Raw genomic sequence first — 25,724 nt, 5'->3', positions numbered from 1 at the left:
GGGCACATTTCATCTAGGCGGTGCTCTAGTCTGTCGTCATCAGTAATAATACGTTTCACCCTTAAGAGCTGGCTGTACGGTAAAGACTCCTTCATGAAGTCAGGATGGTCACTCTGAAATAAAAGCATGTTATTTCTATCTGTGGGTTTAACAAACAGGTCAGTTTTTAACTGGTTCCCAGCACTGTAAATTGTCGTGTCCAGAAATTGTAACTGTGTCTGTGAAAATACCAGGGTAAACTGTAGTTCCTCATGGATAGAGTTGATGTACTTCATAAAGTCCATCAATTCTTCCAATGCGCCCTTCCAAAGGAAAAAAAATGTCATCTATATACCTCATCCAGCCAACCACATGTGTATAGTGGCTGGATGGGTATATAATCATTTCTTCAAATCTGCTCATGAAGACGTTTGCATACGTCGGGGCCACATTGGACCCCATAGCGGTCCCGCGCCTTTGAATGTAGTAGGCATCTTCAAATAAAAAATAATTACATGTCAGGACTATCTCTAACAATGATAATATGAAGTGTGACTTTTCGTCCTCCATTCCATCCCTAGTCAGGGCCCACTCAACGGCTTTTAGTCCCTTAGTGTGATCTATGCTTGTATACAAGCTTACCACATCAAATGAGACGAGGTAGTCCACTTTGCTGTAATCAATCTGTTGTAATCTCTGTAGAAAGTCTGTTGTGTCCTGGACATATGATTTAGCAGATGTAGCGTAATTCCTTAAGTATTTGTCAAGGAAGGTCGCTGGTGAGGAAAAAACGGACCCTACCCCAGACACTATTGGTCGACCCGGGGGATCCATAAGGTTTTTATGAATTTTAGGTAGAGTATATAGTATGGGCGTTACTGGGTGTTCTGTCAGTAGATATTCATGTAATTTTTCATCAATCAGATTGGTAGCATAGGCATCATCAACTAACAGTTTGAACTTCCTCATTATAGCAAATTTAGGGTCAGAGTCAACTTTACGGTAAATATCAGTGTCACTCAGCTGTCGAGAAATTTCTGCCTTATACTTCTCAGTATCCATTATTACAGTGGCTCCACCTTTATCTGCCTTTTTGATTGTGATATCTTTTCTCGTGCAGAGACCGCGTAGGATTTTATGTTCCTCCTGTGTCATGTTATTACTGACCTCCCGTCGTGTATTCTGTTGTTTAATATGTTCAATCCCTTTCCTGACCAGGTCTATGTATGTATCTATTGCTTGGTTAAATACTGGGGGTTGAAACTCACTGTGTAGGTAGAGACCCATATCTTTTAATCTGATCGTATTAAGAGTTCCGGTTGGATCTGTTCCCAATGAATCAGTGCTGTCACTATTTTCAAAGAACACCCGTAGCTTAATACGTCTAAAGAACTTTTGTAGATCGATTTCACAGTCAAACCAGTCAGTATCCATGGTCAGACAAAAAGAAAGTCCCTTTTCTAAAATAGAGAGTTCAGTGGAGGTTAAAACACTGGATGAAATATTTACCACTAGTTGCTTCTTTTCCATATTCAGGTCCGTTGGTTCTATTTCTCCTGATGGCTTAGGTGTGGTCTCAAGTCCAATGGTGGCTTCTTGGAACGTGTAATCCTTGTGTTGTCTTTTCCGTTTCCTATGGTGCTTTCGTCCCCCTCTCCTGGTCGGTCTTTTCTTTCCTGTATCTTCCTTGTTCCTAAAAAATTCCCCTCTCCACTGGTTTCACCTGATGTCTCTGATTCCGTGTTGTGGAAGTCTCTGTTCCTCTGCTTAGGTGCTTTCCCCCGTTTTTGTTGTTGCCTTCTCCTCTGTGGTCTTTCATTTTTATAGGGCCCATAAATATCGCCTTTTAAATAGTCGTCCTGGTCACGGAACCACTTCTGCCTTTTGGACTTCTCTATATCCAATCTGTATCCCTGTAGATCTTTCTCCGTTTGTTCCTTAATTTCACAGTGAAAAAAAATTATTGGTATTGACGGGGGACAAGGAGTGGGGATATTGAACCCTGCCACCTTGGTACCTTATGCCTCTAAGTGTGGATATGTGGGTTCCGCCTATGAGACCCTGATATAACATAATGTAATGTATATCCTCTTCTATCTATATATGATATACTTTCCCCAAATGGGATCCGTAAGAATAATTACCTCTTCTGCCAATTAGCCATGGTTTTAAAATACAGAGAAAGGTTTGCTGACCAACTCTTTGCCGTTTGAAATGCTTTATAGCGTGCGGATTGTAACGACATGAGAGCGCAGCTATCAGATTATAACCTGTGACGAAATTTGTTTAATACGAGTGGGGAAGAGGAGCGCTGGTATCCCGCAGTGAAGCTCCCCTCCCCTTCGTTTGAATATCTCCTCCTTGATGTTACACGAGGGGGGAGGAACATCTCCAGCCTGACGTTGCCTCCCTGGATCACATGACATAGGCATCATCGCACCTCACGCATCATCGTGAGACGCGGCGGTCACGTGATGCCTTGGGGGAGGCGACGGCGGTCGCTGCGCATTTATGGGTCAGTCACATGACCCGGTCACGAGATAGTCAGCTGACCACTGAGGAGGCAGGCCGGCGTCCCCGGCGTTCTCTTTAAAAAGGTGCCATTTCACATGTGGCACTGTTGCTGCCACAAGCCACAACACAGCCTGCATCCGTGTGGGCCGATACATGGGAGGCAAAGATAAGTAACATGTCAATGAATGCACTACTGTATAGCATGTTATTTAATGCACTGCTAACCAGTGAAAAGAGGTGAATCTTAAAGTGACCACCACCTCCGAAACTGGGATACTTACTACTAGGTCCCCTGATGAGCTGGACCCATGTCCAACGAAACGCGTCGGGGCGATATATAGGACTTTAGAGTGCTTTCTGGAAGTTATCAACACACTGGTGACAGAGCCCTCCACCACAGCGTGACGAAGCTGGGCAGTCTCCATTGCTCCGCAGGGACAGGGAGGGTCTTATAAGTGCCTACCGGCCAGCTGGGCTATCGGAAGTGCCTTGCCACCTCAAGGTACATCCAGTATAGGGTGAGACTAGTCTTCAGAGACCCAGTATTAGTCTTCCCCACCCTTCGCTCCGGGTCACCATTTGCGCAGCGTTTTGGTGCATACTACATACACTTAGGGATTTAACTGATCTAAATAAATGTTACGTGGATTACGTGGGTAAAACAAAAAGAGAATTCAGGCGGCGTATAAGAGACCACGTAAATGATGTCCTAAATAAAAAGGATACCTCAGTGGCACGTCATATAGTTCAGTGTCATGGAGTGGACATTACCTGTCTCAAATTTGTAGGCATACAGCACATTCCAAAACCAAGGAGAGGTGGGGATTGGGATAAAATGATTCTAAGGGCAGAAACGAAGTGGATACACAGACTGAATTCCGTGACACCTAACGGCCTAAATGAGTGTTTGTCATATAAGCCATTCCTGTGAACTATGAGTTGGTTCGCTGTATCTACGTAATGTAAAAAGTATATATCATCTACCTAGATTCCATCCAGCATCTATGTGAATATTTGGTGCTGTAATACATTTCTATTACTAGTGCCATTTGATATACAGCCTCGTGATAGCTGGACACGTGTGTCGGTTTTATGATCCTTGTGCCTATTTAGTAATACTTGCCTCCTAAATAGTCATCAAAAGAAGCAAACATCTAGCATATATCTGGAGGCCACATTGTTTTAGATTTGTAAATACAGGGAGTGCAGAATTATTAGGCAAGTTGTATTTTTGAGGATTAATTTTATTATTGAACAACAACCATGTTCTCAATGAACCCAAAAAACTCATTAATATCAAAGCTGAATATTTTTGGAAGTAGTTTTTAGTTTGTTTTTAGTTTTAGCTATTTTAGGGGGATATCTGTGTGTGCAGGTGACTATTACTGTGCAAAATTATTAGGCAACTTAACAAAAAACAAATATATACCCATTTAAATTATTTATTTTTACCAGTGAAACCAATATAACATCTCAACATTCACAAATATACATTTCTGACATTCAAAAACAAAACAAAAACAAATCAGTGACCAATATAGCCACCTTTCTTTGAAGGACACTCAAAAGCCTGCCATCCATGGATTCTGTCAGTGTTTTGATCTGTTCACCATCAACATTGCGTGCAGCAGCAACCACAGCCTCCCAGACACTGTTCAGAGAGGTGTACTGTTTTCCCTCCTTGTAAATCTCACATTTGATGATGGACCACAGGTTCTCAATGGGGTTCAGATCAGGTGAACAAGGAGGCCATGTCATTAGATTTTCTTCTTTTATACCCTTTCTTGCCAGCCACGCTGTGGAGTACTTGGACGCGTGTGATGGAGCATTGTCCTGCATGAAAATCATGTTTTTCTTGAAGGATGCAGACTTCTTCCTGTACCACTGCTTTAAGAAGGTGTCTTCCAGAAACTGGCAGTAGGACTGGAAGTTGAGCTTGACTCCATCCTCAACCCGAAAAGGCCCCACAAGCTCATCTTTGATGATACCAGCCCAAACCAGTACTCCACCTCCACCTTGCTGGCGTCTGAGTCGGACTGGAGCTCTCTGCCCTTTACCAATCCAGCCACGGGCCCATCCATCTGGCTCATCAAGACTCACTCTCATTTCATCAGTCCATAAAACCTTAGACAAATCAGTCTTGAGATATTTCTTGGCCCAGTCTTGACGTTTCAGCTTGTGTGTCTTGTTCAGTGGTGGTCGTCTTTCAGCCTTTCTTACCTTGGCCATGTCTCTGAGTATTGCACACCTTGTGCTTTTGGGCACTCCAGTGATGTTGCAGCTCTGAAATATGGCCAAACTGGTGGCAAGTGGCATCTTGGCAGCTACACGCTTGACTTTTCTCAGTTCATGGGCAGTTATTTTGCGCCTTGGTTTTTCCACACGCTTCTTGCGACCCTGTTGACTATTTTGAATGAAACGCTTGATTGTTCGATGATCACGGTTCAGAATCTTTGCAATTTTAAGAGTGCTGCATCCCTCTGCAAGATATCTCACTATTTTTGACTTTTCTGAGCCTGTCAAGTCCTTCTTTTGACCCATTTTGCCAAAGGAAAGGAGGTTGCCTAATAATTATGCACACCTAATATAGGGTGTTGATGTCATTAGACCACACCCCTTCTCATTACAGAGATGCACATCACCTAATATGCTTAATTGGTAGTAGGCTTTCGAGCCCTCTACAGCTTGGAGTAAGACAACATGCATAAAGAGGATGATGTGGTCAAAATACTCATTTGCCTAATAATTCTGCACGCAGTGTAATGTGGTCAATCAACTTCCCAAAAATACTTTAAAGATTTACTATCTACCCCCTGTTTTGACACACAGCAACTGATCAAATGAGGCGACCTAAATACGGTGGGGCGCTAGAGATAGACAGGGTTAATATAACAGATTATGAGAATACTACTTTTCTTTATTCCATACTCGCATCTGCGTGCGAGTGTAAACAAATACTTGCGTAACCAAAACCGGCCGGGGACGCGGAGTAAGATCCCCATGGCAACTCTTACGCCCATGGACCACGTCACTTCCGGTAAGAAGCGGAGCGCTGCGAGTCCGGCACAGCAGAAGGCGGTGCCTTGAGATCGCGCGCCTCCGCTCTGGATTTGCTGTTAGGTAAGGTGGGAGTGAGCAATGGACAGCACCCCTACTATGCCCATTGGATGGTAATTTTGGTAGGCGGAGTCTGGCGCCATAAATAGGAGACGCAACAACTCATACGCTGCCACTGCCTTAATATCTAAGCAGAAGCGCTGCCACTGCATTGAGCGCTCTGTGACACCTCCAGATCCATGTCCCTGAAGAGCCAATTTTTAGATGGCGAAACGCGTCGGATGATGGACTAGATTTGCTAGGAAGGGAAGTTTAAGGGATTTCTAGCACAGGCCCGAGGTTCCAGCGGCTGGGGGTCGCCCTTTTCGGGGTGGGTGCTCTGACTACAGCCAGTCAGGTTTTTCCCTGCTTATAGACTAGTCTGCATGGGGAAAGCATATAGGCTGAGCACCCCCAAACGTTCATTTAGGCGGCAGGCAATCCCCCAGGAAAGGAACTGTACTGGAAAAGGACAATTCATTTTGTGCAGTACCCGTTTGCTTCCCCTCTGGAAAGCGCAGTAAAAAATAGCTACAAATCATATTTAGTGTCTCATTTATTTTATTGACAAAAAAAAATTTAAGTTATGTTTTAACTTTCAAAATAAGGTAAACTCAGTTCATCAGTATATAGTTCGGAGACCACTGAGGATATTAATAGTAGGTCATTCCAAATCCTGACCTCCATTAAACGTATTGTTATCGTATTTTCATCACCTTTATCATTATATACAGTATTAATGAAGATCAAATATCGATATGTCCACATGTTACATAAAAGTCTCCATGCGGAGTCCTTCCTCCTTCACTATGTCCCACTGGAGTCTCCTGCAGTGTGGGTGGAGGTATGAATACAGTATGAGAAGCAAAGTCCATGGGGACTTCATCTTCTCTGCTCCTCTTTTCTTCCATGGATCCCAGATTCAGGTAAATATAATCTGAGTGTTTGGCAAATCCAGGCTTATTTCATCCAAAAATAAACCCTCTTATTGGCGGTTTAAAGGGGTTGTCTCACTTTTAGGAAATGGTATTTACCACGTAGACAAAAGTTTTTACAAGGCACTTACTAATGTATTGTGATTGTCCACATTGCCTCCTTAGCTATCTTAATTCAATCTTTCATTGCATTACACACCACACACATTCAGGGATGGCCACTACTGCAATCTGGCACAGTACAGGAAAAACCTTCGGCCTCTCTGGTGGCTGGTACGGTGCATAGGCACACATGCGCAGCAGCTTCCAGCCGCCTTGTATCTCTGCTGCAGCACAGCAGTGGCCGTAACCTCAGGAAATGAGCTGCAGGTGCATACGATGGAAAAATCAATCAAGACAGAAAAGGAGGCAAGATGGACAATCAAAAAACATTAGTAAGTGCCTATTCACTTTGCCTACATAATAAATGCAATAAACACATTTAATGTCTAGTTATACATCTGCTTTTGCAGACACTACACACAGGAATTTATTTGCTCCTCTGATGAGTTTTAAATTTTGATTTCATTATGAAAATTTTTCACATATAGAAGATCAGGATGGTTTCTTTCCTCTGTGACTTCTCTGATGATCCCTGAGAATGGTATTACTAATAAAAGATTTCCCACATTCAGAACATGAATATTGTTTCTCTTCTGTGTGATATCTCTGGTGTACAAAAAGACTTGGTTTATAACTAAAGGATTTGCCACATTCAGAACATGAAAATGGCTTCTCTCCTGTGTGATATCTCTGGTGTACAACAAGACTTGATTTATACATAAAGGATTTGTCACATTCAGAACATGAAAATGGCTTCTCCCCTGTATGAGTTCTGTCATGTGTATTAAGATGTGATTTCATTGTAAAAGATTTCCCACATACTGAACATGAATATGGCTTCTCTCCCGTGTGAACTCTCTGATGTATAACAAGTTTTGATTTACATGTAAAAGATTTCCCACATTCTGAACATGAATACGGCTTCTCTCCTGTGTGGGTTCTATCGTGTTGAATAAGATGTGATTTCTCCATAAAACTTTTCCCACATACTGAACATGGAAATGGCTTCTCTCTTGTGTGGACTGCCTGGTGTATAACAAGACTTGATTTATACATAAAGGATTTGTCACATTCAGAACATGAAAATGGCTTCTCCCCTGTATGAGTTCTCTCATGTGCAATAAGATGTGATCTCTCTGTAAAAGATTTCCCACATTCAGAACATGAATATGGCCTCACTCCCGTGTGAACTTTCTGATGTTCCCTCAGTTTGGCTTTCCTAATAAAACATTTCCCACATTCTGAACATGGATACGGCTTCTCTCCTGTGTGACATTTGTGATGTTTAACAAGATCTGATTTATTTGTAAAACATTTCCCACATTCTGAACATGGAAATGGCTTCTCCCCTGTGTGAATTCTCTCATGTACAATAAGATGTGATTTATCTGTAAAACATTTACCGCAGTATGTACAGGGAAATCTCTTTTTTCTCTCTCTTCTCAGTTCTGCCTGAGTTTTCATACATGTTCCAAGATGTGATTGTGGTGTACTTGTGGTAACAATTTGTGATTGGTTAGGAGAAGGTTCTTTATGATTTGGGGTATTAGATGATAGGTCTGGACTTGTGGAAACAATCTGTGATTGATCAGGAGATTCTCCGTGACTACTTGGTTTACATGCTAGATCTGTAATGAGAAGTCCTGGATATACAAGCACGGCAATGCGGTTTTTTCTTGAAGAGTATGGCATGAGAGCTACATTTTGTACTTGTGGTAACTTCATGGTTCCCTCAGAGTTCTTATTGGGATTTCCTGTTAGGATTAAAAATAGATAGTGAGTTTTTTTTCAAACCACAAAATTACCATATTTTTCGCTTTATAAGATGCACTTTTTTCCCCAAAAGTGGGGGGAAAATGGCCATGCGTCTTATAAAGCGGATACTTCGCTGGCCGCTATGCTGCACAGCGCGGCCAGCGAAGTATCAGTGTGGAAGGAGGAGGCGGGGACACTCATGGCGGGGCCCGGTGCAGTGACTCTACTCTAATACACCGGGCCCCGCAGCTGTTAAGTACATTCAATCGAATGGGTCCGCAATTACTGTACTGTACTTACTGTAGTACCTTATGTATAGCATTAATACGGTGCAGACCGGCAGCTCCCTCGGTCATGCGCCGCCTGCCCCAGCTCCCTCCTCATGCGCCACCTGCCCCGCCTGCCGCAGCTCCCTCCTCATGCGCCGCCTGCCGCAGCTCCCTCCTCATACGCCACCTGCCTGTTCATTCATAAAGTGAGATAAACAGGCAGACGGCGCATGACCGAGGGAGCTGCGGCAGGCGGCACATGACCGAGGGAGCTGCCGGTCTGCGCCGTCTTAATGCTATACATAAGGTTCTACAGTAATTACAGTACAGTAATTGCGGACCCATTCAGATTGAATGTATTTAACAGTTGCGGGGCCCGGTGTATTAGAGTAGAATCAGTGCATCGGGCCCCGCCATGAGTGTCTCCGCCTCCTCCCTCCACACTGATGCATCTGATGGGGGATCTGTAGATTACACTTATGGGGATCTGTGGATGACATAAGTGTCATCCACCGATCCCCCATCAGTGTAATCCACATATCCCCCATCAGTGTAATCCACAGATCCCCCATCAATGTAATCCACAGATCCCCCATCAGTGTAATCCACAGATCCCCCCATAACAGAGCATCATCCACAGATCCCCCCATAACAGTGCATCATCCACGGATCCCCCCATAACAGTGCATCATCCACAGATCCCCCCATAACAGTGCGTCATCCACAGATCCTCCCATAACAGTGCGTCATCCACAGATCCTCCCATAACAGTGTGTCATCCACAGATCCTCCCATAACAGTGTGTCATCCACAGATCCCCCCATAACAGTGCGTCATCCACACATCCCCCCATAACAGTGCGTCATCCACACATCCCCCCATAACAGTGCGTCATTCACAGATCCCTCATAACAGTGCGGCATCCACAGACCACCATTAGTTCAAAACCTACCAAAAGCACACCTTTTGGTTAAAAATATTTTTTTCTTATTTTCCTCCTCAAAAACCTAGGTTCGTCTTATCATCAGGTGCAGCTTATAAAGCGAAAAATACGGTATAACATTGCTATTAGGCCTGAAACAGACATGCCGTTTTTGAGCCAAATTAAGAAGTGGATCCAGCAGGAAAAAGAAGTCTGGATACAAGCTGAGATATGGCCTATCACCTTCCAAACTAGAGTTAGTGGTGAATAGTGCAAGGGTTGCTGTGTCCACAAACCAGCAGTAGAATTCATTAAGTCCTCTCCATAATGTGCATGAACTCAGGAGTCCTCTCACAACATTTTACTGCTGGTTTGTAGGAGCACAGCATTGGATGCAAGTGAGTATAAATATAAAAATTACATTACTGGACTCAGCAACCGCTTCATCTAGTTTGGGAGTGTTTTGGAGCGCACAGATCCCCTTTAAATGTATAACTCCTAAATAAGTGAGATGCATATGGGACAACTTGTTCATGTGGGGTTGGAGAGGACAGAGAATCATTGGCAACCACAGAGAGCCATATTTGCCAAGTGCCAAATTTGATAACACATATGCTAGCATCTAATTGGATGAGCCATAGAAGGAGAGAGGGGAAAACCATGTCAGATTCCACAGTGAAGGGGCAGAGGGTGGATGTTAAGTCTATTTACAGTTATACTTGTCTGTGCGTCTGTCTGTAACGTGTGTAAGAAATAAACAACAGTAGGGCCTAAATTACAGAGAGTAAGTAAAGTGTTTATTAAAAATGTTGAGCCCTTTTCTCTGTACAGCCTTGAGATTCTCTAGTAGCAAGATCTGAATTTTCACTCTGTCATCTTCTCTGACCATCTCTGACCTTAAAAACACTCATAGCTCAATTCTTACCTTACTGATAAGAATATGGCTTAAATATATGTTTATGGCTTTTCTTTAATAATCTATATTTTTCATAATATTACTATACACAAGAATAAAATTCATAATTATTGTACATAATTATTAACCCCATCCTTTATCCCTTCACACTTTTCATCCCTTTTAACACGTGAGGAGAGAACAAAAAAAAAAAAGTACGCCTAACAATTATTACCCAGATTTGGATCACGTTCCGGAGTATCTTCAGATAACAAGTGTTTATGACCTTTTAGTAAATTAGAGAAAAGGTTTATTAGATAACCGGCATAAAGTGAAAGTACGATTCTCACAGCTAGACAAAGTTAACCTTTTGGGACAGTACGACCCAAAATTTTTAAAAAGGTTAATAGGAAAAATAATTTTTAGCCCAAAATGAGTAAAATACAATCATAAAAAAGAATTTCCGCGAAGCCTTTCAGAACATCCAGGATACTGCATCGAATGCTTCCCAGGAGTTAGAGCTGAGAAGTTTTGTTTCTGGATGAATGGGATGCTGTAAGAAACCAGGTTGTGAGGCAGCAGCAAGGAAGAGAAGAATATAGTGAAGGTGATTGGGCAGAATGTTTGTAATTCTAATTCTGATATAGTACAGAGATGGGGAGAGAAGATTGTACTGAGCTGGGATCCTTCCCTGGTTTACGTAAAAGATGGGACCTATGGAAGGACATTAAATAAAGAAAGAAGGATATGTTGGGATGAAGCTTTCTCTGTGTGATTGTAATGATGATATATGCAAGGGATTCAAAAGTAGTGTAATCTGGGGCATGGCTTGGCCGCGAGTAAAGATGGCCGCATAAGCTCAGAGCTCTGGTACATACGCAGCTTCCATAAGCTGACACCAGGCACAACAGAGTGACTCCACAAGCATATATCCAACCCCAACATGATGACCAGGGGGAAAAGAGGGCTTAAGTCCCAAGTCAAATTGGACTTCTACTTTGAGGTGGATAAATACAAGAGAGATACGGCAGACACCAGGGACCCGGATCCCCCTGAATCACCAACCTCCTCACTCCCTGAAAGCTAAGAAGACCGGGATACCATCTTGGACAACGGTGCAGAAGCCCCTTCGTTACCTGCTGGCGAGGCGGGCACTCTGGAGATCTGCGGGTCATCTTCTCCACGGGAAGCATCAGAAGGTACAGGTGGCGGGAAACAGCTAAACGCACTGGTGCCATCTTGGGGGTCCACCTCCACAAGCCCTGCAAAGCAAAAGCAGGGTTTACAGCCAGATGAATACGGTGGAGGGTAAGCGATTCTACTGAGCCCAGCACACTAAGCCATTCAGCCCTAGCAAATTGCTTTGCCTCCATCCCCACCTCAGATGCCCCAGCTTCCAGCTCCCTACTTAAAGAAATGCTTCTGGCATTCAATCACTCACTACAACATGGCATCACTCAGTTGATAACTCCATTACAATCGTCTGTTGACGACCTAGAACACCGAGTGACCCATATAGAAGCCAAAATGGGGGACTTTGCAGGCTCACACAACAATTTGATTGACGCACACCAAGCTCTGGAAGATGAAGTCTCCTCACTGAGAGCCAAGGTAGTAGACCTAAAGGATCGCTCCAGAAGAAATAATATAAAGTTCAGGAGCATTCCTGAAGAAATCACACAGCAAGAACTGACCTCCTGTATACAAAAAATAATTCTGCTTTTGGTGCCAGAATGCACCCCAATAGATCTCACTATTGACAGGGCACACAGACTAGTGCGGCCAAAAGACTTACCGGAAAATGTCCCTAGAGACGTTTTAGCGAGAGTGCACTACTACCATGTCAAAGAAAAAGCTATGCTTGCAGCCCGCAAGATTAAAGAGCTACAGGCTCCCTATCAATCGGTAAAAATTTCCGCAGATCTTTCAGCCCCTACCCTGAAATTAAGAAGACAACTTTTTACCAATAACCGCTGCGTTAAGAGAAAATAACATACTCTATCGTTGGGGGTTCCCTGTGAAAATCATTGTCACCTGTAACAATACCACATTTGCTATTTCCTCAGTGCAGGATGGGATCATGCTTCTTTCCGGACGGGACATCACGGTGAAACAGCCGAAACAGTCATCACCTAATCCACCCGTCAAAATGAGATCCGAGTGGAAGACTAAGAATGGTCACGACCCGGGACACCTGGTTAATTGTATTGTTATGCTGTGATAAGTGCCAGAACGTTCTACTAGTTAGCTCAGGTTACTTGTTCTCAGTTTAGTTACTAGTAGCCAATTTAACTGCCCACATGTGATATGGTGTCTTCAGAACAGAAGATACCTAAGCCCAAGAGAAGGCTCCACATGACAAGTGGAACCTCATACTATGTATACACATTTTGATCCGTACTGGTTTGTGTACTTTCTTCTTTTTTTTTTAGGACTTGGCCTCCCTCTCTGCTCCAGTGTGGCTCACTCGGAGGACCCTCTCAGCCTCTCGTACATCTCCTTCCCAACATATGCACTTATAGTGCCAACTCGATGGTACAGCTATTGCACTTTACAAGATGGTGATTAAGATAGCTTCCTTCAACGTTAAGGGACTTAATAGCCCTTATAAGCGTTCCTTGATGTGGAAAGAGGCGCTATCTTTTTTATTTTTTTTATTTATTTTATAAGTATTTTTTTTATTATTCCTTTGGTAATACAAAATTAAAATTCAATTTGACAATACAAAATCTGACAATAAAAACTCTGTAAAAACAGTCATCACAATAAATTATAAATCACTATAAACAGAAACAGTACCAATGTAAATAGTCTATTCTATTTTGGGGAACTCCCCTCTAAGCTCCATATTGCTTATACTCAGACCTCTCATTGTCTATTCAAATTCTCCCCTATCTTAGATCAGCCCTCCCCCAATCCCCCCTTCCCATGATGGTTGTCTCGGTGAGCACCACAAACAATCCCCCCTAAGGGGTATACATTATTTTTTCATCTCTCTCTCTCCCTCTCCTCGCCCCACCCCCGGCCGGGAGGCGACGCCACCTATCAGCGACCAATCATACCTCTTATTGCATATTCCTCAAACCTCTTGATCTTTACCAATAGGTTTTTCCACTCAATAATATGGGGTGCTCCTTTAGAGCCCCATTCCCTTGTGATAATCACTCTTGCCGCCATAAGACCTCTTATCCAGACCCTTTTTTCCCTTTTCTTCCCTAATTGATGATGGTATACTGCCCAGAACAGCCACTTCCGGTTTCAATGAAAGGGATACTAGGGACTCTGCACTTAGGAGATCAAAAACCTCTCTCCAAAAGGATTGCATCTTTGAACAGCTCCATATCAGATGCATATAATCGGCAGCCTCTTCTCTACATTTCCAGAAGTTTGATTTTCATTCTTTGTAGATCTTACTTAGCAGTAATGGGGTCATATATATTCTATGGATAATATTAAAATAAATTATCCTAAAGTTACTAGAAATCGTTGCCCTTTTTATATTTTTATATAGATTCCCCCATTCTAATGTGTTTGATCCTATATCCTTTGCCATTTTCTCTCACTATTAAACTTTACTATTTTACCCAACCCCTTCCTTATTATCCTATAGACTTGAGAAATAGTGACCCTAGTTGTCATACGTTGGTGACAAAAATCTATAAATTCATGTTTTGTTAGGATAAAATATTCCCTATTTTGTGTGGCTTCAAAAGCGCGTTTTAATTCGTGATACCGAAACCGACTAATTGAGTCTAAATTCATTCCCGGACATAACTCTTTTAGTGCTCTTATTTCCCTATTCTTAACTAACTGTGATACATAAATATTACCATATTTTTCCCAATACTTGTATTCTGCCATTAATTGAAATTCTCTCAAATTACTATTACACCACAAAGGTGAAAAATGTGAAGTGTTCAAGATTCCTAGTATTCTTTTGGTTTTTCCCCAAGCCAAATCAACCATTCGACATATTGGCCACTTTTTCCCTTTATTTTTAATAAATCCTTAAAGCCCCTTTCTAGATAATATTTTATATTATTCCCCGCGGACTTTAGCCACTGGACTTGAGAGGCCAAATAATATCCCTGGAAAAAGGGAACCGATAGTCCTCCGTCCTCTTCCGCTAACCAGAGATATTTCTGTTTTAGTTTCACCCTTTTTCTTCCCCAGATTAAGTCATTCAGCAGCCGTTCCAGGTGGTTGAAGAAACGGTCCTCTATCCAAACTGCCAAAATATACAAAATCTGGGGAAGTAACACCATTTTTATTAATGCAATTCTGTCCGCCTGTCCTATCGGTAGCTTCTGCCAAACGCTTTTTTTACTTTTACATCTAGTCAGCAAAGGAGAGACATTTAATTTCACTAAGTCTAGAATACTTACACTCATCTTTACCCCCAAATAGTCAAAGGATTCCATAGGTTTTAATACCCTGATTACTGAAGGGATCGATAAGGGTGCCTGATCAAGCGGTATCAATACTGATTTAGCCCAATTAATTTTATATCCCGAAATATCACTAAACTTATTTATTAGTTCCATAAAACTGAGATGTTGGATTCTCCCAAAAATTTAAATATCATCTGCGTACATACTTATCTTATCGGATGTCCCATTCATACCAAAACCTTTAATACTTTCATCCGATCTAATTTTAGTTGCCAGCGGTTCTATAAATAGAGCGAACAGTAGAGGGGAAAGGGGGCATCCCTGTCTTGTTCCTCTATACAGCTCTATTTGCTCAGACCATACTCCGATAATATTTATTCTAGCTTTGGGGTGATTATATAAAATCTGGACCCACTTGATAACGTATTGGCCCAGATTCATCCTATGCATTACTTTCCAGGGTAGTTCCAGGCTAGTTCTTTTGCCGCGTATTCTTTTTTTTTTCTTATTAATTTTGGCTATATAAACTCCACGCAGAAACGCTTTAAAAGAGTCTCATACAAACTGCATAGGTGCCGACGGAGCATTTAATTGCCAAAATTCCCGCGTTTCCTTTATTATATTTTCCTGCTCCTTAACCAACTTAATCCAATGGGGATTTAGTCTGAAGCTTCTAGTTTTCTTCTTGTGATGCCCCATTTTAATCGTTACCACTATTGGAGAATGATCGGAGAACGTATGTATTTCATACTTCATTTTTGTTACCATATCTAAAAAAATCAGGATTAGCTAAAGCTAGATCTATTCTAGACATCACTGTATTTGCTCGACTAAAACAAGAAAATGCTCTCTTTTCTCCATACAGATATCGCCAAATGTCTGTCAATGCCATTTCCCGGCAGACTCTTTTCAGCGGTGTTGGTTTATCTTCATTTGATTTATACACATGATCCTTGGAGAATCTATCTTCTTCTAGGTCATTACATCATTAAAGTCCCCGGTTACCAGAACCGGGCACCTTGCTCCAGAGCCAGTAAAGTCCACCAGGTATGACATAACAGACATAGAAAAAGGTGGGGGAACATACACAAATGCCAATATGCAAACAGTACCATTTAGTTGACAGTGCAAGAAAACAAATCTACCTTCTCTATCAATTCTGTGGGCAGTTGGAGTATAGTCCACACTCCTGTGGACATATACACTAACACCTCGGGAGTAGGCCGAGCAGCAAGCATGGTAGTCATATTTTGCCCATTTCCTTTTTACAATACTGATATTCTCGTAGGTAAGATGTGTTTCGAGAAGACATAATCGCAGGGAGATGTCTCGCAACTACATCAAACACGACTATCCGTTTTGCTCTCTCGGCCATCCCCCGTATATTTCACGTGAATATTCTATTCATGTATCCCTGCACTCAAGACTGCCACCGCCACCACCCCACCACGGAGGGGGGAGAGAGAGACCACCCCATAGTGTCCACCAAGACCCCATCCTTCCACCCATCCCACCGCCAGATTACCTTCCTTTCCCCATCCTGGTCAGACGAACCAAACAGTTCGCTAACCTCTTACGCATTCACCCCTCCCTCCCCCCTCCCCACCCGGCCCCCATTACAAATAATCTTACTTATAGCATTATTATAAACTCAAGAGCCAATCCCCCTACCGTCCAGCCACTCTCCAACCTCCTCTGGTTGAGTGAAGAAGTATGCTTGCTCCTGATAGATCACTCTCAGTTTAGTGGAATAGAATAAAGAATATTGAATCTTAGCTACTGCCATTCTTTTCTTAACCTCTCTGAATTCTCAACGTTTAGCTTGGGTTGCCCTCGAATAATCCGGGTAAATTTCTATTTTCCTTCCGTTAAATTCTAAAAGAGGGAGGTTTCTTTTATTTTTCATAATAATATCCCTATCCCGGGCATTTTTTTTAATTTTTTTATTAATTATCTTTATTAATATATCAAAACATATTACAATGAACAAGAAAATTAAGTAAACACTCCACATATTCAATATGTTTCCCCTTATCCCTATTCCCCCAGACCAACCCCCCCTCCCCCCCACCCTGAACCTGTGATGCGTCTGCCCTCCTCCCCCCCCCCCAAAAAAAAGGGGCAGAGACAGGGGGGGAGGGGAGAGGAAGAAGAGAAAAAAATAATAATAATAAAGTTTTATAAAATTATTGCAATCAGTCAGATCTTCCAACCGCCCCATATCTTAGTCCACTTCTCATCCGCATCTCTCTGCCTGTACAGAATTTGCTCGTAGTTTTTTACCTTGTTAACTAAATTTATCCATGTGTTTAATTCTGGAGTGTGCCGAGCAAACCAGGTCCGGCTAACCAAAATTCTAGCTAGCAGCAGTATCCTGCCTAAGAGGATCTTTTGATACTTATGGCTGCTTATTGTGGAAAACTCATTAAGCAAGAACACTTGTGGTTCAAAAGGTATTCGCATTTTAAGTTTATAAATAAGAAAGTTGTTGATACTATTCCAGTATTTTGTAAGTTCTGAGCAGGTCCAGATCATATGGAGATAGTCCACACCTGAGGTGTCACATCTAGGGCATTTGGATGAATCTCTTAGCCCACATTTATTTAGCCATGTAGGGGTAACATATAATCTATGGCAGATATTAAAATGTACTAGAACATGATTAAAGTTCTGGGATAGTGAACCTAAATTAGCAAAGATATTCCCCCATCCTTCTAATTGTATGTTCGGACAGTCCAACTCCCAGGCTCTTTGTCCTGGTGACTGTGTATCACAAAACCGTGCTTTAAGTAATAATTTATTATATATATTTGAAATCTTCATTCTAAAAGGTGTCCTCCCTATCCAATCATTCAGAAAGGATAAACTATCTATATCCAACACCAGTTTATCGTCCAGACTAAATAATGCTGAACGCAGCGGAAAGTACCTAAACCATGAAAGGTTTTCTACGTTATGTGATAACTCTGTAAATGACTTCATCTCTCTATCCTTAAATACTTGTGAAATATGAAAAATTCTATTCTTTTGCCAAAATGTGTCTGCTGCAATACCATCTAACATCTGTAAGTGTACATTATGCCAAAGAGGCGTGAATGTGAGTGAACCCTTTACCTTCAGCCATGTTCTAGTAGTAGCCCACACTTTCAGAAGTAATTTTATAGTCTCTCTATAACCCCGCTCTTGGCTACTCAGTAGCCCGGATTCCAAAAGAGTAAATATATTATTATGAGCGTAACTCCCTACTAACCTTCCTAGAAGTGCACTATTTTTTCATTCATAACACATCAGTAGCTGGGCAGCAATAAAATACCCTTTAAGATAGGGGAGGTTTAAACCCCCACACTCCAGTGGTTTATATAGATGTTCCAGTTTTAACCAAACTCGTTTTCTTCCCCACACTAAATCATGAATTATTCTTTCCATGAGTTTAAAATATTTATCTTGTACCCAGGTAGGTGTATTCCTGAGCACATAGAGGAATTGTGGTAGTATCACCATTTTAACCAATGAGACTCGATCAGCTCTGGATAGGGGAAGTCTCAGCCAGATCCCTATTTTTGCTCTAGTTTTCGTTATTAGGGGGATCAGATTAAGTTGGGCAAAATTTTCAACCCTATAATCAAGCCCAAGTATTGAAAGGTGTCAACGATATCCAACTGAGTCACAAGAGCCTCCTTCTGGGGTAGCGGGTCTATCAGCATCAAACCAGTCTTAGACCAGTTTTAATGAAGACTGGACACCTCACAAAATAATTTAACCCTTTGAATAGTTCTGGGAAGAGTTGTTTCCGTGTGGTCTATAAAAAAAAAGAACATCATCCGCATATAAAGAGATACAGTCTTGCGCTCCTAGTGTTCCAAATACTTTAACCTGATCATCCTGCCTGATGGCCAAAGCTAGGGGTTCAATGTAAATATCAAATAACAGTGGGGATAATGGGCAGCCCTGCCGCGTACCTCTATTTAAGTCAAAACTAGTGGTCAGAATCCCATTAAGACTCAGTTTTGCCGTAGGAGATCTATACATTAATTTAAGGATATTTATAAATCTTTCCCCAAAGCCCATCCTTGTCAGAACCCTCCAGAGGAAGCGCCACTCCACCCTGTCGAAGGCCTTAGAGGCATCCAGTGACAGGATGGAGCGGGTGGTCCCCCCAGGGGCCTGTATATTGGCAAAGAGCCGATGCAGATTGTGATGCGTACCCTTGTTTTGAATAAAGCCATTCTGATCTGGATGGACAATGGAGGAAATAACCCTGGAAAGCCTTGTAGCCAAAATCCTTGTGAGGAGCTTTACATCTGCATTAAGCAGTGAGATCGGTCTGTACGATTCCAGATCTGAGGGATCCTTACCTTTTTTTGGAATTAATGTTATTACGGCTTCCATCATTGAGTCTGGCAATTTCCCATCCTCCACCGATTCAGCAAAGATCCCCAACAGTCTAGGTAGAATAGACTCCTTGTATTTACTATAGAATTCATATGGGAGTCCATCTGAGCCGGGGGTAGAATTAGCCGAACATAATTTGATTGCCCCCTCAAGTTCCTGAATCGAAAACTCTACCTCAAGTGCTTTCTTTTGAGCCACAGTAATAGTTGGAAAAACAATGCCAACAAGATAAGAATCCATCATTTCATCTGTAATCTTGGATTCAGCTTTATAAAGATCTAAGAAGTAGTCCACAAAAGGCTTTCTCTACAGGACCCTGTCCTACCATTGGCCAGTCGGACATTATCTATATATTTTTGGATTCTTGACTCGAGATCACTCTAGATAGAAGTTTTCCAGGTCGCCCTGACTCTGTAAAATATTTTTGCCCTTTAAAAAATAAACTTTCTTGGGCCTTGTCCAGCAGGAAGTTAGAGTATGCTTGTGTGGCCTTTTGCATATTTTCCCTATTCTCCTCCGTCTTATTTGTATAGAAGGATTGTGTAGCAGAGGCTGCTAGTTCTTCTAGGTTTTTCAGTTTTTTCCCATACTCCTTTCTGAGGTTCGCGATATTACTGACCATGATTCCCCTCATATAGGCCTTAAAAGTGTCCCATACCACCTGGATTTTTGCTGAACCATAATTATTATCCCAAAATCGGTTAATTTCATTTTGGATTATTTCATGTCTCTTTATTACTGATAACCAATAAGGGTTTAATCTGAATGGGGATCTCTGTATGTGTATTTCCTGAGTCAAGCAAAGTTCAATACTTCATTTGCTTTACAAGTCTTACATATTTTCTATTCATCAAGGCAAGGTCTATTCTGGACATAGATTTACCTGCTTTGCTAATGCATGACAAGGTCCTTTTCCCCTGACCTAGATATCCCCAGACATCCTCAAACCCAGCCTCAGAACAAAACCGTGCCAGGGCATTTATCATTTTAGCTAAGATTGCTCTTGGCGGGCTCCCAACCGGTAATTGTTTAGTTGGGATCCGGTGAGCTCTCTCCACCGAAAACAATATAGAGAATTGATCCGCACCGAACACTTCTAGTAACCATTGCTGAATGAACCCGCTGGGGTCTTCTTTTTCCACCCCTTCAGGAAACCCCACCAAGCGTATATGTTCGCCCTGCGGGATCTATCCTCCATTTCAGTAATTCTTTCCTGTAGTGCTTTCTTTTCTGTTTCCATCACCGCTACTAGATTCTTAATCCCATCTACATCCTCTTTTAAGTCCCTTGTGGTCACCTGAAGACCCTTGACTTTCTCACATACTTTATTCATCTCGTCTTTAATCAAAGACAAGTCTACTTGTACTATAGACATTTTTGCAGACAGATCTCCCAATGCAAGATTTGATTGCCGTACAGCATTCAGGATATCGGTCAGCTTCTTATCCACCGTTTCTTTTCTCTCCTCCATTGGAACGTTCTTATCGCCCCTCCCTTCTTCTCCGTCACTGCCTTCCTCTATATTTTGTGGGTCTATCAGTTCAGCTTTATTTTCTTTATTACCCTTGTGATTTGTCCTAGTTTTATATTGGGGTGATTTCAAAGATTTGTCCATTTTTGAGATTGGACTACTTCCACTTCCACCCAGAGACTTCCTATTTTGTACCTTTGGTGGCATTGTATTCTCAGGAAGCAACCCTGGGTGTATAGGAGCGGAGAGTACAGTTAGTCAGTGGTGTTAGAAGATATTAATTTTCCAGGAGGGTTCCATTCTATCAATACTTAAGGGTCGTCCCTCAAGGCAAAGGCAGTCTCTCTCACATCTGTTGCAGTCCACGGGGCTCCAGCCCAGTCCGGCCCCTCAAGGACTCAGAGGGAAACGTGTCCGAACCACCAGGTGTGTGAGTTACCGTCCACCAATCAGAGACATACAGCCACCCGGAGCTTCACAGGTGGTACCCCTGTGGCGCGTATTACAATTGAGACAGTCCCACTAACTTATGCACCCCTAGTGTACTAGACAGAGTGAAAAAGGCTTCATTCATCAGGTGAAATGTCATAGTATTCGGGCAAGTCTTGTTCACATATTCCAAGTGCTTCAAACAAGCGCCGCAATCAGAGCTTCATAGTTCTTTAAGTTAGGTAATGTCTCCACACAACGCACCAATATCAGTGCTAAAACAGATGCAGGGATGAGGGGATACAGGGACACCCACTCCCAGAGCGGTCACCACCACCCTGCCAGATGCCACATACGATAAGAGAGGCAGAGATTCAAGCGATTGTGACGCCTCTATCCTCAGATGCGGACGTCTGCCACTCTGTTCCACTCTGTGCTGCTCTGTTCCATCCCCCTCAGCCGCGCATCTCACAAGCTTTGAAACCCCCTTTGGGACCACCAACCTCTTGCTCATTTCTCGGAGGATCTCAGGCAGGATGAAAACGCACCCCAGGACTTCCTTCCCCCCCTCCTATCCATTGTGCTCACGGTTGAGGTGGGGAAGATCGCCAATGCAGGGCCGAGGCGGAAGCAGCGGGTCAGCAAGGACACGAAGAGCGCCGGCACAGAATCGGAGCTGAGGGAGCGGGCAGCCAGGAGAGGGCCGCCGACACGAGGCAGGGCTGGAGCAGCGATGTCAGCATTCAGATCGCATCGCATCGCCGAGATCCGGGTGAAAGGTGCCGCGGCACGCCTACGCGCTTACGTCATGCCGCTAACCCTGAAAGGAGGCGCCATCCTTAAAATCAGACACATTTTGTGCACAAGAAACACACATCACACAGAAAGACGCTCATAGAATTAAACACCCTCAATACTCGCAGATCTACCAAGCACATTATGAAAAAAAGCAAAGGGGAGTCCTACTGGCCATTAAGAACAACATTACCTTTTCTATGATTTCTATTACGATTGATCCTAAAGGAAGATACCTTATACTAGTAGGATTTATTAACAATGTCAAATATACGCTGGTTATAGAATACGCCCCAAACCGCAGACAAATACACTTTCTCAATAGAGTGTTTCAAAAAATACACAAAGTAAGACAAGGCCACCTGATAATATGTGGAGATTTTAACACCATCGCAGATACAACATGGGACATCACCTCCACTTCTAACTGGAGGACCGACACAATAGCACGACTAATACACAGACAACAGATATACGACATTTGGCGTATACAACACGGCCCTGATAAAGATTACACCTTTTTCTCCCACCCATTCAACACATATTCTAGGATAGATACCCAACCTCTCCACAAGACTTTCGCCAGATATCCCTCCTTAATACTGACATAAAACTATTCTCCAAACTCATAGCCTCAAGAATATCCAAAGTTCTCCCCAGCATTATACATCCAGACCAAGCTGGGTTTGGTAAAAACAGGCAGACGTCGGACAACTCTAGAGGCCTAATAAACCTCAGAGACCGAGCAGAAAGAACACGATGCCCATCACTGTTGGTGGCCATGGAGGCCGAGAAGGCATTAGACCACATTCATTGGTCATTTGCTTTTTCTGTATTAGATAATTTAGGATCCAATGGATACATCCTTAACGCAATCAAATCACTTTATCCGGCCCCGTCGGCCAGAGTGTTGGCGAATGGTACGTTATCTGACTCATTTGACATAACAAATGGAACCCGCCAAGAGTGTCTGTTGTCTCCTTTAATATTTATTCTTACCATAGAACCTTTTTCTCAGGCGATCAGACAACACGCGAACATAGAAGGGATAGAGATAGGGGCTTCTGTCCAGCATTCTCTTGCTGTGTGTGACCACTGACCCTGTTCCCACCCTAGATGAGCGGTGATGTGACTGCTCCTGAGGACACGCCAGCATCACATTCATGTCATGTTTATACGTACATGCTGTTATTTCTTCCTGCACCGTGTATGATGCATGTGATGTGATATCCCAGATTATGTGACTTTAAGCAGCTGTAAGTGCATCGCTGTGGATGAGACTGTGGCCATAGCAGGAACGTGTATTAGGGATGTCACAGGTGACCCTGGTCTGGCCCCTCAGATAAGTGTTATAGGTCTGGAGCCCTGAAGATAATCGCACTAATTACTGGAGAACCGCACTCTGTACAGTAGGAACACACTTTATATGTTGTATATTGCAGTGTATTCTGTCAACCATTGGTGGCAGGGAAGGGTTAACTCCACGTTTGTATTTCCCAAGACGGAATAAATACAAATGCAGGGAGAGCCATGCGGTCAGAAAAGAGACGACCTGCCCTTCAGTGATCTGGGAGATGCAGGGGTTTTGGTGGTTAGTTAGCTGCCAGTGGAGGTCCGTGACACTAGCCATAAAGGAGACCACCGCAGGACCTGGACAGGGCAAAGGAGCAGCTGAGCACCGCAGAGGACTTGAAGCCGGGGCACAGGGAGAGAAAGAGGCAACCAATGACATTAAGCTGCTGTCTCTTTAAGAGAAAGCACTATTATTAAATCAGCTGCCGCTGACTAAGACCAGATTCCCACATCTGGATTCCAGATCCGGATAGCTCCCTGTGAGGTTGGGTCAGTAAACCTGTGGTTGGGCCTAATTGAGCGGATATGCTGACGGAGCCTCTCATCGGGCACCATCCTGGTCACTGTGAATTTACACCAAGACCGTGTCCTAATAGAGAGACTCTGTAACCACAGGCTAATCCCCCAGGTGAAGTAGTAAGGGTAGGATCACAGATCGCATATACACTGTGGATTTAAGGGCAGCAAATCCTCAGCATTCTACAGGACCAGCAAAATGGAGGACATTCTGAGAAATCTTATCTTATGCTGCAAAAAAAAAATCTGAGCGTAAATTGACCTGCAGTTCGGATTTAAATCTGCAGCCGATCAACTCTCTGGAAATGTAAAGAGCGAAATCGACGGCAAATCCACATGTAACACATACAGATTTCACCAGACCCTTACAAATAATCCTGTTGCCCCACAAGAGTTCAGTAAATATTCTTAGATGCTGCGGTCTCTAGTGACTGTGGGATCGCAGGGTTTAAACAGGTGGGTTTGACGTTACCTCCAGTCCCGGCAGCAGGCAGGACTCCACTGTAAAACACACCCAGGACCCACAGCGTATGGAGCGGCCTCAGCTTACTTTACTGGAGATCTAAGGTGGAGCCTCACCTGAAGAAACCTCCCAATTCTCTTCCTCCATTCATGATTCCATACCTGTGGTCACATGGACTGGAATGTCCTCCTCCACCTCACTCTTACACGGGGGATCGCCCATCATCCGCTCTTCTTCATCCTCCACTTTAATATCAGTCACATCTTCCCCCTGATTTGTCATCTGTAACAATTCAGTACAATACAGCAGACAGGTGGGAAATCTAACAGATCCACATAAGAGACCCCCACCATCTATGACCCCTCTATGACTGCAGGACCCCCCTATATAGATGTGTATAGGGCTCAGCTCCATCTACCTGATGGTTCTCTGGGAGCTTCTCCTCTGGACAGTCCTGTGAATACAGAGGACAGGGACATCTCTCGGGGGGATTTCCTTCTACGAGTCCATCTGTAGGAAACACACAGGGACAGGAGAGATTATTACATGTGATGATGAGATGATGGGAGTAGTATCTATGTGAACGTCAAAATAGACATAATGTCTCCTCTCCTTACACTGATGATCGCCCCATAAATCCGTCTTCACTTCTGCTTCTTCCATAACCTCAACCTTAATAACAATCAGAATTTCATCGTAAACAAGAAGAAAATGTAAAATGGTCTTTGGTCCAATCACTTTCTGGTCAGATTCTGGTGAGACTTTAGCTCCATCTACCTGATGGTTCTCTGGGAGCTTCTCCTCTGGACAGTCCTGGGAATACAGAGGACGGGGACATCTCTTGGGGGGATTTCTCCTCCTGGAGTCGGTATCTACAGGAGATAACACAGTGACTATATTATATACACTTATTACCAAAAAAATCCGCTCTGAGAAGGAGATGTTGGGAAGAAGCTTTCTATGTGTGACTGTAACGATGAGAAATGTAAGTGATTCCAATATTAGAGGAAAAAGGATGAATAGAAAGGAGGCTCTAGGACCCTGGGTGGCGCCTCTTCTCTGGATACAAGATGAGATACAGCCTCTAGCCTGGATACAAGATGAGATACAACCTCTGGCCTGGACACAAGATGAGATACAGCCTCTAGCCTGGATACAAGATGAGATACGGCCTCTAGCCTGGATACAAGATGAGATACGGCCTCTAGCCTGGATAAAGATGAGATACGGCCTCTAGCTTGGATACAAGATGAGATATGGTTGGGCATGGAGGTATATAGGTTCCGTATCCCAAGCATTATCCTAAAAAATGCCAGTTCTCAGCCCTGCCATGAGAGGAGCCCATGTGGTGGCAGGATGTCCTGCACATATCACTGAGCTGTTAGTGTCCTCGTATCACTACTATGGGTCACGACTGTCATATGTGATGGCTTCCCCGATGATCAGA

General features: G+C 43.1%; 1 protein-coding gene and 1 long non-coding RNA gene across 25 annotated transcripts in view; one reads left to right on the top strand and one right to left on the bottom strand.

Moving 5' to 3' along the window:
* LOC120998305 (gastrula zinc finger protein XlCGF26.1-like) overlaps positions 1-25,724 on the top strand; it is a 4,064,644-nt gene that overhangs the window by 2,036,255 nt on the left and 2,002,665 nt on the right. The gene's annotated exons all lie outside the window — the stretch shown is intronic.
* On the bottom strand, positions 8,070-24,497 carry LOC120998404. Its single transcript, XR_005778349.1, has 3 exons — positions 24,439-24,497; positions 11,604-11,729; positions 8,070-8,380 (listed from the first exon to the last, which is right to left on the bottom strand). It is a non-coding gene; the product is annotated as an uncharacterized LOC120998404 (long non-coding RNA).

This window comes from Bufo bufo, chromosome 4 (genome assembly GCF_905171765.1).
Source record: "Bufo bufo chromosome 4, aBufBuf1.1, whole genome shotgun sequence".
Taxonomy (NCBI): Eukaryota; Metazoa; Chordata; class Amphibia; order Anura; family Bufonidae; genus Bufo; species Bufo bufo.
This window is presented reverse-complemented; position numbering and strand designations above follow the sequence as displayed.